Source organism: Bos javanicus, chromosome 12 (genome assembly GCF_032452875.1).
Source record: "Bos javanicus breed banteng chromosome 12, ARS-OSU_banteng_1.0, whole genome shotgun sequence".
In the NCBI taxonomy this organism is placed as follows: Eukaryota; Metazoa; Chordata; class Mammalia; order Artiodactyla; family Bovidae; genus Bos; species Bos javanicus.
The window spans coordinates 47,914,931-47,935,092 of NC_083879.1; the positions used below are offsets into that span (position 1 = coordinate 47,914,931).

The following is a 20,162-nucleotide window of genomic DNA, read 5'->3' on the forward strand; positions in this document are numbered from 1 at the left end:
AGGGCCTGTTCCCTGGTAGAAATTTTTTCAATAGCTTTGTATTCAAGTTATAAATATGAGCGCATTTTAAAGGGTAGTTTTTATGCATAAAAATGATTATTCAGAGTTTAGTATATAAAAATTAATATTCATCATATTAAAATTAAATATACTATACATTTATGTGATAAATATTTGGTTCTTAAGTTTAGCTTGTAAATATTATCCTAATTAAAAGTCTACTAAATTTGGACATTACTTGTATGGAACTTTAAAAACATTTGTAAAATAAACACCCTTAAGCCTTTAAAAAGCATTTATACATTTAACACATGTGATTTTCCTCTTAAATGCTGTATCAAACACTTGTGTGATTTAATAAAGAAAATTCTTCCCAGATTCTTAACTGTTCTAAGTCTAATGGAATATAAATGTGGATAAACTTAAATATTCTTATATATAAAGTTAGATTTCAACTAGTCTAAATGCCTTATATAATTATACATTTTAAATTTATGGGGTTGACTTTTTACTCCAGTAGGTCAAATTTTCTTTCACATTATCAACACTTAAAGTAACCAAGTATGTTCAGACTTTTAAATGTAGAAATATTAATTATAGCAACCTACATTGCTAGAACACCATTTTCTAGACTTACTGACCTTATGGAAATTTCACTAGTTTACATATATTTGTGTGTATATATGTGTGTGTGTGTCTCTATGTGCACATGTGTGGTTCTATGAAATTTTTTTTAAATTTTATTTTATTTTTAAACTTAACATAATTGTATTAGTTTTGCCAAATATCAAAATGAATCCACCACAGGTATACCTGTGTTCCCCATCCTGAACCCTCCTCCCTCCTCCCTCCCCATACCATCCCTCTGGGTCGTCCCAGTGCACTAGCCCCAAGCATCCAGTATCGTGCATCGAACCTGGACTGGCATCTCATTTCATACATGATATTTTATATGTTTCAATGCCATTCTCCCAAATCTTCCCACCCTCTCCCTCTCCCATAGAGTCCATAAGACTGTTCTATACATCAGTGTCTCCTTTGCTGTCTCAAACACAGGGTTATTGTTACCATCTTTCTAAATTCCATATATATGTGTTATTATACTGTATTGGTGTTTTTCCTTCTGGCTTACTTCACTCTGTATAATAGGCTCCAGTTTCATCCACCTCATTAGAACTGATTCAAATGTTTTCTTTTTAATGGCTGAGTAATACTCCATTGTGTATATGTACCATATCTTTCTTATCCATTCATCTGTTGATGGACATCTAGGTTGCTTCCATGTCCTGGCTATTATAAATAGTGCTGCGATGAACATTGGGGTACACATGTTTCTTTCCCTTCTGGTTTCCTCAGTGTGTATGCCCAGCAGTGGGATTGCTGGATCATACGGCAGTTCTATTTCCAGTTTTTTAAGGAATCTCCACACTGTTCTCCATAGTGGCTGTACTAGTTTGCATTCCCACCAACAGTGTAAGAGGGTTCCCTTTTCTCCACACCCTCTCCAGCATTTATTATTTGTAGACTTTTGGACTGCAGCCATTCTGACTGGTGTGAAATGGTACCTCATAGTGGTTTTGATTTGCATTTCTCTGATAATGAGTGATGTTGAGCATCTTTTCATGTGTTTGTTAGCCATCTGTATGTCTTCTTTGGAGAAATGTCTAAAAAATATGGAACGCTTCACGAATTTGCGTGTCATCCTTGCACAGAGGCCATGCTAATCTTCTCTGTATCATTCCAATTTTAGTATATGTGCTGCCGAAGCGAGCACTGAAATTTTATCCTATATATAAATTAATGTAACCACCACAGTCAGGATACAGAATGGTTCCATCATTACAAAGGCACTGTCTTGCTATCCCCTTAGGAGGAAACTATTTTATTTACTTTTGTCCTGCCAAAGCACTGCACTATGTCAGGTACATGACAGACATCCAATAAAATGTTTGTTAAATATACCAGTACATGACTACATAGGACTAGGAGAATGTACCCAATTTGTTTGGATAAAGAAACATTAATCTGTTTACCAGACTTCAGTTTCTTTAACAAATTCCATCTCATGATGACTGACTTGCAAAGAACACAAAATTCTCAGCTACCAAATCTCATAGAAATGTTGCATCACTAATTAACCTGAATCTTGTAATCAAGACTTTGCTGACTATTCCTTGGCGGACCCCTGGTTAGAATTCTGCACTGCCACTGCAGGTGGCACAGGTTCAATCTCTGGTCGGGGAACTAAAAAAAAAAAAAACAAAAAAACTTTGCCAACGTGGAAAGCTTACAACTCTTGAGGCCTCAATACACCTCAATAAACAATGTGTCCATATAGTTACAAGTTTTCAATAAATGACATGAAATCCATATGGATAAGTTATGTGAAATGTCTTTTGGACATCCGCTGGGATCCAGACCAGAGAATGGAGGCAGCCTGACGGGAAAGTCAGAGCTCCAGGCCCGTGAGGCCTGACTTCCTCTTGGTTCCGGTTACTAATACTGTCCCAGAGCAAACAGAAATATGACCCTCCATTAACTTGCTTTAGACTGACAACAATAAAATTTCCCCTAATGGTACTAGGGGGAAATCGACTACTCCTGCAAGATATTTGCACATTGTTGGCTGTTTCTTGACCTCAAGATATCTTTTTGGAAGCATTTAAAGAACTAAGGAAAGAAATTGCCCTTTAAGTCGACCTTGTGACAGAAGGAGGTGGGAAAATAATTACACTGCATACCAGGCCTTACCTTTGCACAGAATAACTACATGACAAATACTAAAGCAAACACACTGGAAGAATACCATAATATTCATTCGCCTCGTTTCTGATAAGAAAGGTTTATGCATTTTTATATCTTTAAAACCTTTGTTTTGCAGGGTTTGCTTTAGCCGGTTGCCTCTTACTCACAGTGTGTGGAGACTGAATCACTTTGGAATCCATTTTTCTTGAGTTACTTGAAATGTAGCATGCAGTGCATTTTGCATTAGGAACCCCAGGTACAACCTGTTTCTGTAAATGATTGATTTCCATGGATCTGTTCCTTTAATTGATTTGATATTTACTTAAGAAAGTTCTTTCTTTGCTTGCCTTGTCAGCCCTCTCTGAGAGCTTTCGTAAAGTGTGTCGCCATCATAAATAGGCAGGTTCCTTCCCAGACCAGCTGTTTCTCTGATTGTGCGGGGTCTTCACTGCTGTGTGCAGGCTTTCTCTAGTGTGGTGAGCAGGGGTTTCTCACGGTGGCTTCTCTTGTTGCAGAGCCTGGGCTCAGTAGTTGTAGTTCGCAGTCTCTAGAGCGCAGGCCCAGTAGCTGTGGTGCCCGGGGTTCTGTTGCTCTGCAGCATGTGGAAACTTCCTGGACCAGGGATCAAACCTGTGTCCCCTGCACTGGCAGGCAGATTGTTATCCACTGTACCGCCAGGGAAGTCTACATGGATATTAAATAAAAGCATCTTTAGAAAGTCTTTTGCTAGTTTTATTGATTCTAAAATTCAATCTAAATAAAAGCAGGGTGATTGCTATGAAAACTGAGTTGTGGCAAGCTCTGTGCCAGCCCTCCCAACTACACTGCTAGCCTGAAGCCATTCTGGAGGGGCTACTGGATATGGAAATTGTGAGGCAAAGTCCTCTAACTGGGAGGCCAGTAAGTCTAGAGGGCTGTAGTGTCTCTACCTCTCTGGGTAACAGTGATTCTAAGGTCTTAAAGTAATTTTTGCGTGTTCAGTCTTTGTCCCAGGTCACTCTGGTAGTGAGGCTTGTAAGGTGCACACTCTTTGAGTTAAACGTTTCAGTTTCATGGAGCTGGTTGGAAGAGTCCAGGCCCCGAAGACAGGGCTTGGAGAAGAGACCTCCCCATTCTGTACCTGCTTCTCTTTTTCAGCAGCAACCAGAAGCTGTTCAATCCCTTTTCACTACCTTTTCTCTCTGGGTTAAAAGTGCTGCAGAATATTCCAAGAAGCACCTATGCTGTTTGTCTTAAGCTCACTTAAAAGGAGAGTGATTTTTATATGGAGTTACCAAGACCAAGATCATCAGACCAAAAAAGAGCTGAGAAAGAAAACTGCCTTCCAAAGCTTCCAGCCATTGCAGCCACTGGATCCTGTTGGTAGCCAGAGTTTACATCTGCAAATGACTCCAACCCAAAGCCCCTGGCTGCAGTCTTCCAGTTGGCACTGACAACTGAAGGGAGTCACTGAATTTTTCTTTGAGAAGGTCACAGTGCAGGGGAAACCCTATTCAGCCTTCTAGGGAACTTCCAGAGCTATGGACTGGGGGCCGCATTACTTAGGCAATTAGACGTGCTTTCCAAATGTCTGTGCTTCTTTTTGCCCTTATCAACACGAGTGTTTGCCCAAAGGTGGCTCTCTGCTTTATCCTTGCTTTTGAGGAGGAAAGCATTGTTAGTGGAGAGGGCAGACTGAGGGCAGAGAATTGCTCATTTTTCTACATCATGGAAAATAGAGGATATGCTGGAAATGTATCCTTTCAACTGGCTTAATCCTTTCAGTAAGGCTGGTTTCAATGAGCTCCATTGTGTTCAGTCCTTACTTGAGAACATGATAAAAATAGAAAAAAATAGAACACTTAGAGGACTACGTCTCTAGAATCAGAGTGAAAAGCAGAGTTGAGGTAATTGTCTAGATAATCCAAGAAAAACCAAAGAGAAACAAAATAAAACCCACTGCTGTTGAGGAGGGGGAAAAAAAGAGAAAAAAGCAGCATTAGGAACTTGAACGATCCAGTCTGTTTCTCTGCATTGTTCAAATTCACCAGCTCTGCATCTATATTTACTTTTTCTACACAGACTGAGCCTAAGTTATGTTGAAGAGTTTTTTTCCCCCAATATTATCTCAAGTACTACCTCCCAAATGCCTTTGCTTTAAAGTATTCCTCTTTGCCCTATTTCCCAGTAAGAAAGAAAATAGATCTCACCATAGATTTATACATATTTTTCTATAAAACAACAGTATAAAAAATAGATGGCTCTGGGGTTCAGAGAGATTTCTTTTTCGTTTGTTTCTGTGACTTCCCCTTAGCAGGTTGCTAAAGGCTGGAGATGGTTTATCTCCACCCTCTCATGTTTTAAACCTGTTGCTTTATGCTTGGCTAAGTGCCTGTCATGTGTGTTGGTTGCCAGCACAACAGCTTGGCTCATTTGGAAAATCAAGAAATCCAATTTCCTCCAAGATTTCAGCTGGTAATATTCCACTGGATGCACTCGAGACGCTGCCTGACTTGGAGATGCCGTCCTGGCCGGAGTTCTCCTTAGACGGGCTTCCCACGTTGGGATCACTACTGGTCTCTCAGATGACACCCCCTGACCATGTTGTTTTAAAGGCACTGTTTCTCTCATCACCCCTCCCCCATGAACCCAAACTTTTCATTCATTCATCTTATTTTTCCTTCTGCCTCTTTCTTAGCATACCCAGTCACTGAGTCCTGTGGATTCTTTTTCCTGCAAAGTTTCCCTTGCCTAATCTTTTATTTTATTCCCATTCCCTGAGTTTGGGTTCCTAGTTTCTTATCCCTCTTAATAATCCTCTGCTTTCTTCAATCTCATCCGTTTGGCTTTTTTCTGCACAAACTGATCTTGTTTTGTATTGGTTGTGTTGGTTTCTGGTGCTCAGCGAGGTGAATCAGCTCTGTCTATATACACGCCCTCACTCTTGGACCTCTCTCCCGTCCCTTCCACCCCAACCCTCTAGGTCATCACAGAGCGCTGAACTGAGCTCCCTGAGATACACACTGCCTTCCCACCTGCTGTCTGTTTTACACACGCTAGTGTATATGTGTCAACCTCAATCTCCCAGTTCATCCCACCTCCTTTACCCCCTCCACTGTGTCCATACATTCATTTTCTACATCTGCATCTCTATTCCTGCCCTGCAAATAGGTTCATCTGTATCATTTTTTTAGACTCCACATTATGTGTCAATGTATGATATTTGTTTTTCTCTTTCTGACTTACTTCACTCTGTATGACACATTCTGGGTCCATGTCTCTACAAATGACCCAATCTCATTCTTTTTTATGGCTCAGGAGAAGGAAATGGCAACCCACTCCAGTGTTCTTGCCTGGAGAATCCCAGGGACGGGGAGCCTGGTGGGCTGCCGTCTATGGGGTTGCACAGAGTCGGACACGACTGAAGTGACTTAACAGCAGCAGTATTCTAATGTATATATGTATCATATCTTCTTTATCCATTCATTTGTCGATGGACCTTTAGGTTGCTTCCATGTCCTAGTCACAAATCAAGAGTCACCCATTCCTAATCTGTCCAAAGTAAATGCCAGAACAACCTTACTTGATGCTTTTCTTAATTGAATTGTATTTTATTTTTTGCACAAACATCTTTTACAACTTCTTGCTGCCAAAAAGGTTTGCCCAAATCCTTTACCCTGGTGTTGAAAACTTTTGTCAGCTTGGTTCTGATGACTTTGGAGCCTGAAGTGAAGAGTCAGCTCCAAGAAGCTAGGTCTCTTGGCTTTCTGCGTGAAATGCTTTTCCTCCTCTTGCTCATCCATCAAAGTCCTAACCATCTCTCAAGGCTAGATCAGATATCCCAATTCTTCCAGGAAGGTTTTTCTGACTACCTTGGAAGGAAGTGGCCATCTTTGATCTGGAGTCACAGAATCTTAGAGTTTGAAGGCATCTGGAGGATGCTGAGTCCTCCTTTTTACCCTGAAGCACATACTTTGACCTTTGCTTGAGCATGTCCAAGACGGGGAACACACATAGAAGTTCTTTGCATTTGGGGGCCAATGTTATTAATGGGGGTTTCCCAGATGCCACTATGGTAAAGAATCCACCTGCCAATGCAAGAGATGCAGGAAACGTGGGTTCAGTCCCTGGCTTGGGAAGATCCCCTGGGGGAGAAAATGACAATCTACTCCAGTATTCTTGCCTGGAAATTCCCATCGACAGAGGAGCCAGGAGGGCTACAGTCCATGGGATCGCAAAGAGTTGGAAACCTGAGTGACTGAGCACATTATTAATGGGAATTTCTTTATCTTACTCTCTCTCTCTGGGATAATTTCTGCCTCCTTGTATCTTACTCATGTGTGTTTTGTCCTTGGGAGCAATACAAAAATACCACCCTTTTCCTATATCAAAGCCTTTCAAATATTTGTTGAAAGGTGTCATAGCTATTTTGATTAATCCAAATGCAACCTCATTTCTTCAATTATTTTTTAAATGGCATTTTGATACAGTTTTGAAAGATTACTTTCCATTTATAGCTATTACAAAATATTGGCTATATTGCTTGTGCTACACAATACATCTTTGAGCCTATCTTACATCCAATGGTTTGTACCCTCCAGCCCCCCACCCCAGTTCTTTTATTTTTTAACAATAAATCAACTTTATTTATTTTTATTTTCGGCCGCACTGGGTCTTCATAGGCTTTTCTACTTAAGGTAAGCCGGGGCTGCTCTCTAGTTACAGTGTGTGGGGGCTTCTCACTGTTGTGATTTCTTTTGTTGTAAAGTGCAGGCTCTAGGGTGCATGGGCTTCAGTAGTTGTGGCGCGTGAGCTTAGGTGCTCCGGGGACATGTGCAATCTTCCCAGACCAGGGATCAAACCTGTGTCCCCTGCATTGACAGGCAGATCCTAACCAGTGCACCACAAAGGAAGTTCCACCCCAGTTATTTCTGTATTAAAGTGGTTTTGAAATCACCCTCCATCTTGGCTAATTTTTTTTTTTTTTTTTTGCCATTCTATATGGCTTGTGGGATCTTAGTTCCCCGACCAGGGATTGAGTCTTAACCACTAGAAAGCCAGGGAATTCCCCATCTTGACTCTTTCATCTGGAGGTGTACCAGGAGTGTTGACAATAATCTTAAAATAGAGAGTCCAGGAAAAACACAACTTTCCTGATCCATAGCATTCATTCCAGAGAACTTGCTATGCTTGTGCCACTCATTTGGCTCATTACACATTGTAGCATATACAGAGTTTCTTTAGGCACAGAGGAAGGAGGGACTATGCCTCTGCATCTGCTTGTCAACTAGATGATCAGCCCTGGAGAAAGCAGCAACTTGGACCTGAAGGCGCAGAATCAAGTAGGCTTCTGATAGTTGATTGTGAGAAACTAACTCAAGTGATGAACATTGCTAAACCTAGTGCTCACTTCTCAGCTCTTAGATTTTTGATCTCTTGGCAGCATCAGCACTGTTTTTACTTTTTAATATTTTTTGGCTGTGCTGTGCGGCATGCAGGATCTTAGTCTCCTGCAATGAAAGCATGAAGTCCTAGCCACTGTACCACCAGAAAATTCCCAGCATTGACACTGTTAACCACCTTCTCTTTCTGGCAACTCTTCCTTTGGTTTTCATGACAGTCTACTCTGTGGGTTTTCTCCCTAATTTTCTCACTTTTAGTCAGATTTGTAATTTCTCTTTGTTGTTGATTTTCTTTGGGGCTCTTCCTAATACCCTTTCCCCTCTTACTTCTGTATCCTCCCTGTCCCTTCCCTTCCCTGGTGTCCATCTTCTCAGGCACAGATCACTGTCATTATCTCTTACAGTCAGATTTTGGAAGCTTGGGAATGCATAAAAATGGTTCAACTTTAAAGTCTTCTCCTCGGGCGTGAAAAACAGTGGAAGAAAGACAAAGGAAGAGATTTGAGAGATATTTGGAAGCTGGAATTGGGTGGCTCAGCGGTAAAGAATCTACCTGCCAATGCAGAAGATACAGGTTCAATCCTTGAATCGGGAAGATCCCCTGAAGAAGGAAATAGCAACCCACTCTAGCATTCTTGCCTAGGAAATCCCATGGACAGAAAAACCTGGTGGGCTACAGTCCATGGGGTCACACAGAATATGATTGGCAGAGCCACTGAGCATGAGTGAAGAAAATTAGTGAACTTAACGATTTACTAGATTCTAGGATGAGAACAGAGAAAGGAAGCATGAAGAGTGATGGGTAATGCTAACATTTTTAGCTCCAGGTGGTATGTGCGTGAACTTGAGGGGAGGAGTGTTGCGATATCACACTGCACACCTCACAGTCCCCATCAGAGTGCTCACTGCACTGTATTGTAGTCACGTGTTTAGCTGTGTAACCCATACAGCAGACACTGCAGATTCTGGGGGGGCGAGGACTGAGCACGTGTCTATGGTGTTCATGGTTGGATACCCTTCTGCTTGCACAGGGCTTGGGATACTCCAAGTGCCTAATATGAAACTGCTCTAAAATAGATAAACAACAAGGTCTTACTATGTAGTCCAGGGAACTACAGTCAATAGCTTGTAATAAGCTGTAATAGAAAAGAATCTGAAAAGGAATCTATACATTCTGATATGTATATATATATTCAAATATATATTTCTGAATCACCTTGTTAGACACCAGAAGCTCACACAACATTGTAAATCAACTATACTTTGACACAAAAAATAAAGAATATATTATTGTTGAATGAGTGAATGAGTTCTTGTAGTTTAATATCACAGATTGTGACCTGTTTAAAAATATCTTTTTAGAAAAAGGCTTGGCGGGGGCAGTTTAAGATGAATGAGGAAAGAACCTGCTGTCGTATCTTGCTGCATATTACTGAAGTTACAAAATAGAAAAAAAAAAAAAGACAAAAGATGGAACTTTAAAATGTATGGCATTAACTGAACATCAATATGCTGTAACACACTGGAGCCAAACAGTGAAGTGCTGAGTGTCTATTATGGACCAGACTCTGTGTTAGGGTCGGAGACTAGTGATCAAACATCTGTGTTTGCTCAGGAAAGGCCTGGTTTATGACCATTGTGCCAAATGAATTATTAAAAATACTCTCATACTCTAAAATACTCTCATAACCTAAAGTGTTTTTATCAGGACAGTATGTTAACTGCTCACACTAACCCTGGGGAATGCAAGTAATTTCCATTTAAATTAAGAAAGAAGGTTGTAATTAATATTGGACTAGATGCTATTACACTTCCCAGGTGGTGCTAATGGTAAAGATCCTGTCTGCCAATTCGGGAGACCATCCCTGGGTCGGGAAGATCCCCTGGAGGAGGGCATGGCAACCACTCCAGCATTCTTGCCTGGAGAATCTCATGAAAAGAGGAGCCTGGTGGGCTATAGTCCATGGTGTTGCACAGAGTTGAACACGACTGAAGCAACCTCACACAAAATCACATAGATGGGATTCAGAGCATCAGCAGAAAGGCTCACAGAGATTTAGGGCTGTCAGGAAATTTGCCCCAGAAAAGTGCTGGGAGGAAAAAAACAAACCTCAAACTCCAAATAGAGTCAAGAAATCTCTAAAAGGAAGATCAAACGGTTGATCTAGACAGGAGCCTAAAATGGCGTCATCATCAAGAGATTGCCATCTCTTTTTTCCTTGGCTTGAAATTCCCACTGAGTCATCCCTTGGGTTTCTACAAAAAAGATGTGGAGAAGGGGGAGAGTCTTGTTTTCAGAATGCTTCTATTTTTTCCCTATTAAATGATAGTCTTAGTGATATAGAATTCTATTATTTTCTGTTGACCAGTCATGAGAGAATGGTATTAAGCGAATAGTTACATAATCACAATAGTAAAAGCTGTTTATCAGTTCAGAATGTTACTATTTTTTAAAAAAAGTTATTTTATGGAAGTACAATTGATTTATGATGTGTTAATTACTACTGTATAGCAAAATGATTCAGTCATACATATATACATTCTTTTTTTATATCCATCCCTATTATGGTTTATTATAAGATATATAAGATACTGAATGTAGTTTCCTGTGTTATACAGCACGGCCTTGTTGTTTACCCATTCTACGTATAATAGTTTGCATCTGCTAATCCCAAACTCCCACTCCACTCCTCCTCTGCTCCCTCTCCTGGCTTGGCGACCACAAGTCTGTTCTCTATGTCTGTGAATTTGTTTCCATTTTGTAGATTCATTTGTGTCACATTTTAGATTCTACATATAAGCGGTGTCATATCGTATTTGTCCTTCTCTCTTTCTAACTTATTTTATTTAGGATGATAATCTCTAGTTCCATCCATGTGGCTGCAAATGGCATTATTATTTCATTCCTTTTTATGTCTGAGTAATATTCCATTGTGTACATGTACACACCACATCTTCCTCTCAGAATGCTACTCTTACAGAGCAGTGTGGCCAGCGAAGGACTGAGACCACCCCTTATATTCTTGTAAAGCTTTTTCTCATTGACTGATGATCAGCAAGAGCAAGTTTGAAGTCTGCTTAGTTTTCACCTTGGCAGGGAACAGAGAAGATAAGAAGGTATAGACCCTAGGGAAGCTTAATAAAAACTGACAATAGTCTGGGCCCAATATGAGCCTTGAAAGCGTTGATGAGTGCTACATACCTGGAAGAGCTGAAAAAATTGTAACTGGAGGAAGGTGGCCATGAGAGAGGCACCAAAATGAAATCAAGTGTAATGATGTGGAGGACTTTTTTCATGAGAATTCTAAAGGGGCTGTCTCTCATGGTAAAGGTAGAGACATACACTGAGTATCCCAGGAGCAGATGGCCCCAGAGGAGTGCTGGAAGAGTGTGCAGAGAGGGGGAGAGTTTCCCAAGTCCTTTGAAAGGGAAACCCGGGGAGAAGGAGTGAAGTGTCTAAAGAGGATTTTTAGGAATTCTCGGAGAGGCATAGGTTTTACCAACTTCACCCAATAGCGTGGATGCTGGCAAGGATCTGGGGATCTCCATGTATGCCACGCACATAATTTGTATTGTTATTTTTCAACAGAATAAGGATTATGGATATAATCCATATTAATCTATAATCCATATTAAGATATAATCCTGAATAAAATAAAAAATATTACTGAAGTCATGTGGCTCAGTTGTGTCAGACTCTTTGCAACCCCATGGACTGTAGTCCATCAGGCTCCTTTGTCCATGAAATTCTCCAGGCAAGAATACTGAAGTGGATTGTCATTTCCTTCTCCAAGGGATCTTCTCATCCCAGGGACTGAGCCTGCATCTCTTTCATCTCCTGCATTGGCAGGCACAATCTTACACTGTGCCACCTGGGAAGCTGGAAGTCACGTGGCTTCTCACTATCTCTCTACCTATACATCTCTTCCTTAATGAATAATAAAATAGATATTTTTGTGTGTGAGTGTGAAGAGGACTCCTTAAAAACTTTGGAAGCAGAAAGGTGATAAACTCAGGTTGGAAGTGAAGTGAAGTGAAGTGAAGTGAAGTCGCTCAGTCGTGTCCGACTCTTTGCGACACCATGGACTGTAGCCTACCAGGCTCCTCTGTCCATGGAATTTTACAGGCAAGAATACTGGAGTGGGTTGCCATTTCCTTCTCCAGGGGATCTTCCCAACCCAGGGATCAAACCCAGGTCTCCTGCATTGTAGGCAGATGGTTTTACCATCTGAGCCACCAGGAAAGTAAAAACTCAGATTGGGGGCAGCCTCAATTCTTATTCCTGGAGAAGGGAAAGGCTACCCGGTCTAGTACTCTGGCCTAGAGAATTCCATGGACTGTATAGTCCATGGGGTCACAAAGAGTTGGACACAACTGAGTGACTTTCACTTTCATTTTCAATTCCTTATTAATCTCTCTGTGTCTTTCTACTTCATATATTATTGTAATCATTGTACAGTGTTGAAATTTCATGTAGAAACAGCACACAGATTTTGCTCTTAATAAAAAACCCAGAGGTTCTTTCTGACATAGAAATGTGATGTCTTCTTTGCATTTTCTCTGGGAAGATGAGAAAAATAAAGGGGCTGATGCATGCTTAGGGCATGTTTTGGAGGCTTTTGTTGACTGTGACAATGTTAAAAATATTGATAGGCAAAAGAAAACTGACTTACTTCTTGATGTACTCTGGGTTTATATCTGTTGAGTTCAGTTCAGTTCAGTTGCTCAGTCGTGTCTGACTCTTTGCGACCCTATGGACTGCAGCATGCCAGGCTTTCCTGTCCATCACCAACTCCTGGAGCTTACTGAAACTCACGTTCATCGAGTGATGCCATCCAACCATCTCATCTTATTCTCTGTCGTCCCCTTCTCCTCCTGCCTTTAATCTTGCCCAGCATCAGGGTTTTTTCCAATGAGTCAGTTCTTTGCAACAGGTGGCCAAAGTATTGGAGCTTCATCTTCAGCATCAGTCCTTCCAATGAATACTCAGGACTGATCTCCTTTAGGATGGACTGGTTTGACCTCCTTGAAGTCCAAGGGACTCTCAAGAGTCTTCTCCAACACCACAATTTAAAAGCATCAATTCTTCAGCACTCAGCTTTCTTTATGGTCCAACTCTCACATCCATACATGACTACTGGAAAAACCATAGCTTCGACTAGATGGACCTTTGTTGGCAAAGTAATGTCTTTGCTTTTTAATATGCTGTCTAGATTGGTCATAGCTTTTCTTCCAAGAAGCAAGCCAGTCTGTTGTTCCATGTCCAGTCTAACTGTTGCTTCTTGACCTGCATACGGATATCTGTGGCAATTAGCTAGTCATGTTGTGTTTGTTCTTTGTAATGCTGATGTCCCTCTCACAGCATCCTTCTTTCCTCTGCTCTCTGGTTCAGTTGGGTTAGTAGCTTTACTCTTGCAATGCTTTCTGTTTCCTGTTAATATTTAAGGACTATGATGTGGCTATGTGAGTGAGTATTGATGTTCTGGCTTCTTTCATTAAACATATCGTCAATTTCCCCACATCATTCAAATTTTCATTTAAAATGACTGTTTCCCTAGAGTCCCATGTGTATATCTTATCATTCATTAAACTCTTTTGTGGACCCTGGTGGGCTACAGTCCATGGGACTCATGTACATGACTGAGCAGAGCATAGCAGCAAGTTCTTTTGTGGGTAATTTCTCAGATTTTTACCATTAGAAACAATGCTGTGGTCTACAGGGTTGTGGGATCAGGTTGTCTGCCTCCACCCCGAATTATTCTTCTGGTTGTAGTAGTCTGATATGCTCAGGGTACCACTTCCTCACCCTCTGCCCATGTGCTCAGAATAGGGCTCAAGAGTTGAGCCTATGGTCTGCTCACCGGCTTCCCCTGCCTACATTAGTCCATGGGTCAGCAACGGGCTTGTGAGCCAGTCAGAGCCAATTACATGCACTGAATCCTTGGCTAAGACTTCTGAGAGACTCACAGTCTCTCTTCCAGGATTTACAATGAGAGGCCAGGAAAGTGATATCGCTGCCTCCGCAGGGAGCCTCAGAATGACACCCGTGAGGAAAACAGAGCAGAACCCAAAGACAGAAGCCACAGAAAACAACAAAAACAAACAGACAAAACCTTCAGTCCTGTTAGACACCTTGACTTTTCATTTATTGAACCACTAAATCCTACATCTAGTCCCCTGCCCCCTAGTACACATCTGTCTGCCTTGAGGGCCCTGTTGTAACCTCTTTGTTCACATATCTTGTTTTGAGTTTTCATTGACTTTTTTCCCCTTTATTTTTTAATTGAAGCATCAAAGTTGTGTTATTTTCAGGCATACAGCAAAGTGATTCAGTTATACACACATATATATATGTATATAAATCTATTCTTTTTCAGATTGTTCACATATCTTTGACCTCATAGCAAGTAACAGCTGATACATGCTGAGTGCTTGCCTTCTGTCCAGCATCATGTGAAAGGCTTTCCATTAGTGATCACATTTAGCCCTTATAATAATCACCACAAATGGCTTCTATTACCATCTTCACTTTACACATGAGAAAACTAAGGCTCAGAGAAAAGGGGAGAATAAAACACAAGTGCAAAGTCACAAGCAGAGCCAGGATTCAATCCTTGGTTTGTTCCAAGGCCAGAGCTATATAACATCTACTTTTCTGCTACTCCTAACTTCCTTTATTCATTCCCTAAGTACAAAATGAACTTTTATATGGAATCAGAAAGACTCAAGCACATAAAGCCTCTGTGAAGAGCAGTGTAAAGAGTTAAAGGTTTTGATCCTGGAGCAGGATACAAGAAAATAAAAGGCTAGGTTTTAGAAAGAGCAAAAGAAGAAGTGTCTGAGAAAAGTCCAGAGATAAAGTTTAGTTTGTCCAGAGCTGAGAGCTCATGTGGAAACATGAGTGATGAGATTGAATCAGATTTTGAATCCTACTTTAAAAAGTCTAATCGTGGTATTAGTAGCAATGGGGAACCCTTGATTACTTCAGAAAGTGTTAAAGACTCTTGATTTGGTGGTGCTCCATGAACCATGCATGTTCATTTACTTGTGGCTTCCCTCCACACTGATTTCAGTTGGCTATTTAAATTGTTATGTCAGTTATGTCTGACTCTTAGTGATCCCATGTATTGCAGCACGCCAGGCTTCCCCGTTCTTCACCATGTCCCAGAATTTGCTCAAACTCATGTCCATTGAATTGGTGCTGTCATCCAACCATCTCATCCTCTATCATCCCCTTCTCCTTCTGCCTTCAGTCTTTCTCAACATCAGGGTCTTTTCCAGTGAGTTGACTCTTCTCATCAGGTGGCCAAAGTATTGGAGCTTCAGCTTCAGCATCAGTCCTTTCAATGAATATTCAGGGTTAATTTCCCTTAGGATTGACTGGTTGGGTCTTCTTGCGGTCCAAGGGACTCTCAAGAGTCTTCTCCAACACCACAGTTCTTTAGCAGACATCATGTAAATGAAAGCCTGTTGAGCACTGGCACATTTCTCTTTCTTAGAACCCAACTGTCAACTGTGAAGAAGCCCAAGCAACTACAGAGAAAGGTCCATGGAGAAGAAGAGGTCACCTGGCTGACAACCCCAGCTGTGCTCCTGCTGGCATCTACCAGCTCTTGACAACCATGTGAAATGAGGTCATTTTGGATATTCCAGCCATCCTAGGCATTCCAACAGGGAGCCAAAGAATCACCCAGCCAGCCCTTAAAATGGTGAAAAACAATTAATTGCCGTTGCTCTAGGCCACAAAGTTTGGGGTGGTTTGTGATATAATAGATCAGTAACACAGTTCAAGCTGGTTTTAGAAAAGGCAGAGGAACCAGAGATCAAATTGCCAACATCTGCTGGATCATCAAAAAAGCAAGAGAGTTCCAGAAAAACATCTATTTCTGCTTTATTGACTATGCCAAAGCCTTTGACTGTGTGGATCACAATAAACTGTGGAAAATTCTGAAAGAGATGGGAATATCAGACCACCTGACCTGCCTCTTGAGAAACCTGTATGCAGGTCAGGAAGCAACAGTTAGAACTGGACATGGAACAACAGACTGCTTCCAAATAGGAAAATGAGTACATCAAGGCTGTATATTGTCACCCTGCTTATTTAACTTATATGCAGAGTACATCATGAGAAACGCTGGGCTGGAAGAAACACAAGCTGGAATCAAGATTGCCAGGAGAAATATCAATCACCTCAGATATGCAGATGACACCACCCTTATGGCAGAAAGTGAAGAAGAACTAAAGAGCCTCTTGAAAGTGAAAGAAAAGAGTGAAAAAGTTGGCTTAAAGCTCAACATCCAGAAAACTAAGATCATGGCATCTGGTCCCATCACTTCATGGCAAATAGATGGGGAAACAGTGGAAACAGTGGCTGACTTTATTTTGGGGGGCTCCAAAATCACTGCAGATGGTGATTGCAGCCATGAAATTAAAAGACGCTTACTCTTTGGAGTAGCTCTTCCCTGTAGCTCAGATGGCAAAGAATCTGCTTGTAATGTAGGAGACCTGGGTTTGATCCCTGGGTTGGGAAGATCCCCTGGAGAAGGGAATAGCAGTTTACTCCAATATTCTTGCCTGGAGAACCCCATGGACAGAGGAGCCTGGCAGGCTACAAAGTCGCAAAGAGTTGGACATGACTGAGAGACTACTACTACTACTCCTTGGAAGGAAAGTTATGACCAGCCTAGACAGCATATTAAAAATCAGAGACATTACTTTGCCAAGAAAGGTCCATCTAGTCAAGGCTATGGTTTTTCCAGTAGTCATGTATGGATGTGAGAGTTGGACTATAAAGAAAGCTGAGTGCCAAAGAATTGATGCTTTTGAACTATGGTGTTGGAGAAGACTCTTGAGAGTCCCTTGGACTGCAAGGAGATCCAACCGGTCCATCCTAAAGGATATCAGTCCTGGGTGATCATTGGAAGGACTGATGTTGAAGCTGAAACTCCAATACTTTGGCCACCTGATGCTAAGAGCTGACTCATTTGAAAAGACCCTGATGCTGGGAAAGATTGAGGGCAGGAGGAGAAGGGGATGACAGAGGATGAAATGGTTGGATGGCATCACCGACTCAATGGACATAGGTTTGGGTAGACTCTGGAATTTGGTGATGGACAGGGAGGCCTGGTGTGTTGTGGTTCATGGGGTCACGAAGAGTTGGACACGACTGAGCGACTGAACTGAACTGAACTGAACACAGTTGAGAGTGGTCTTGCTTGCCATCCCCCACCCCTTCTTCCTTCTAGCAAACATGAAGGGCTCTGTGGACAGTGCAAAGATCAAGAGAAGGAAGCCTCAGGATAGCTGTCCTGAAGGAGCATGGTGATCCTTGCCCCTCTGGCTCTGCCTTGCCTCTTTCTGAGCTTCAGACTTCTATTTCCAGTGGGTTATCAATATTTCCAAAGCAGAATTCAGTTTCTTCCACTTGAAACTCCCCTTTTCTCTCCTGTCTTCATGTTGGCTACTGGTATTGCCATGTGCCCAGTTGGCCAAGAAAGAAATTTCAGGCTCCTTTTGACCCTCCCTTCATGGTTGGTCCCCATGTTCACTTACCAGCCTGTACTGCTGCAGATATTGCACTGAAGAGGGGGGCGCCTGGATACCAATGGATCTCCTGCAGCCACTCTCATAGAGGCTATGGCCACTGGGACCATTGCAGCTGGGGTACTGACACGTTCTTGAAAAGAACGGGTAGCTAGGCCTCCAGCCAATGTGTAGCTTTACCTCCAGAGCCAGCAGTTCTGCCCTCTTCCTCCACCGCCAGTCTTGGCAGGATGAAGACTCAGTTGCAGTCAAGGCAGGGTAGACACAAAGGAGACTGCGCTTCTTGTAGATTTAGGAGTTTATCCTCCTTTGTGCAGGACCTAGACCAAGGTCTTCCCAGGTGGCACTAGTGGTAAAGAACCCACCACCCAATGCAGGAGACATGAAACCCAGGTTTGACCTGTGGGTTGGGAAGAACCCTTGGAGGAGTGGATGGCAATCTACTCCAGTGCCCTTGCCTGGAGAATCCCATGGACAGAGAAGCCTGGCGGGCTTGGTCCATAGGATCACAAAGAGTCAGACACAACTGAAGCGACTTGGCACACAGATTAAAGGCACACAGTTTCCAAAGAATGTTTTGAAAAGCCCAAAGCATATTTAATTAATATAAAGTTGAACCATTTGTGCTACATTTACTGTGTTAGATTATGAGCAGGATGCAGTATCCTGGCACTTTGTTAGCCAGGTAATCTGATTTCATTGCTTTCTTCTGGACGCACAATAATGCCATACAAATGAGAAGCCAGGTATCATTCTTAGGTGATTTTTTTTTCTCCATACTCTAAAGATGACTTATCTTTCCCGTTCAGTGCTAGAAGAGGGAGTCAAGAGACCCAGGCTGGGAGCAGCTGCTTGTCTCTGTGGCATTTCAGTGTATGTTACAGGTGTTTTCCTAGGGTGGCAACAGCTGACACCCCTTCTTTTGGGTGGATGCTGCTCCCCTCCTAGAGCAGACAACTTGGCCACCTTGCCTCCTCACCTTTTGTATGGAGCAGAAAATGGCCACGTGTTCTTCCATCTCTCCTGGGGTTCTGATGCAGTGCAGCCATCAGCAAGTTGTGTGACTTCACATCTCTGCATCTGGGTTTCTTGTGTCTGGGGTCAGGAGACCTGGGTTGGGGGAGGAGTGGGGGGAAGTCTTACCTCCTCCTCTTGGTCACAGCATGACCTTGAATAAGTTCTTGATTTCAGAAGGCACTCATTTTCTGGTTTGGAAAATGGAGGCAAGTAAATCAGAGAATCTGTAAGAATCTCCTTCCAGATTCAAAAAGCTTGTATGTGCTGTGGAAAACTAGGCACATATTCAGACACTTCCAGTTTCCTTACAGGACTTGGTTTTAATAGTCTCCTGCCATCTTCTTCCCCTTATTGCAACTCAGTCAATTAGACCGTGTTTTAGTTTTGTTCTGTTCACCAAATGAGGATAATAAGGGATGCCTTCGAGGGAGTCAGGAAGGATAAACTAATTAAGAGTCGGAAAGTCCTAGTGGCCGCGTGCCTGTTAAGTGGTCATGATTCTAAACAGATCCTTCTGGCTCCTCAGCCGCTCACTGCCTGAGTGTCAGATGGTCCCATTTATAACATGATGTCCTCTTTTATCAAAACAGATGCATGGAGGCACTGAGAGGGTGGATCTCAGAAGCAAAGGCCAGGATGCTGGCTGGGGTGCAGAGGGAGGAGGGTGGGAATCAGGAGCTGAGGGAAGAAGGCATCTGAATGGAAGCAACTGCTGGTACGATTGAGACTTGGGGACCCCAGTTTGTTGTCTACCATTGGTAGGATTAGGGAGAGGCAGAAAGGATGATGTGGAAATGGGCAGATGTGGAAATGGGCAGAAGCGAATTCTGGCTCTGTGTCTGCCGTTGGTGCTCCCAGCTTGGGTTCCAATCTCTCCTTACTGACCTTGATTGTGTGGGGGTCGGGGGTGGGGGAGAGAAGCCTCGAGAGGGCAGTTGTAAGAAAGGCAGAATCTACTTCCTTAAGAGAATCTTGCCCTGGCACTGGAAAGCCTAGCCAGCTCATTCAACACGCCACCAGAGCATATTGCTTGTTGATCTAAGTTATGTTCTTGATGGCTCGACAGTTCAGAAGCTAGAAAGCATGTATTTCAGAACAGAACATAAACATGAGACATTGTGTATGTCAAGTTTTAAATTCTTTTTTGAAGCCTTTTGGTTGAAATTAATTCCTTCTTCTTAACATTTCCCTATTGCCTTTGGGACTGCCATGTATTTGAGGTATTGATATAACTACCATGAAAAATTGTAAGCTCCTTGAGTGCAGAGAACATGTTACTCATTTGTGAGCTTCTTACAGTGTCTGAAAACTGCTTTCAACATAAAACATCTTTGATAACCACTGATTAAGTTGAATTGTGTTATGTTATATGAAGAAAGAATATGGAGAATTGAATAATAGGATTTTAGAATTTAAGTATTTTTAATTTTATTGAATTTATCACTCAGGTAAATGCTATCTTTTTTTTTTTTTTGC

At 42.0% G+C, this 20,162-nt stretch overlaps 1 non-coding gene across 1 annotated transcript; it reads right to left on the reverse strand.

Annotated features, from left to right (window-relative positions):
* Positions 1 to 1,667: 1,667 nt before the first annotated feature.
* Positions 1,668 to 1,774, reverse strand: LOC133258677 (U6 spliceosomal RNA). The gene has a single exon (XR_009740136.1). It is a non-coding gene; the product is annotated as a U6 spliceosomal RNA (small nuclear RNA).
* Positions 1,775 to 20,162: the final 18,388 nt, after the last annotated feature.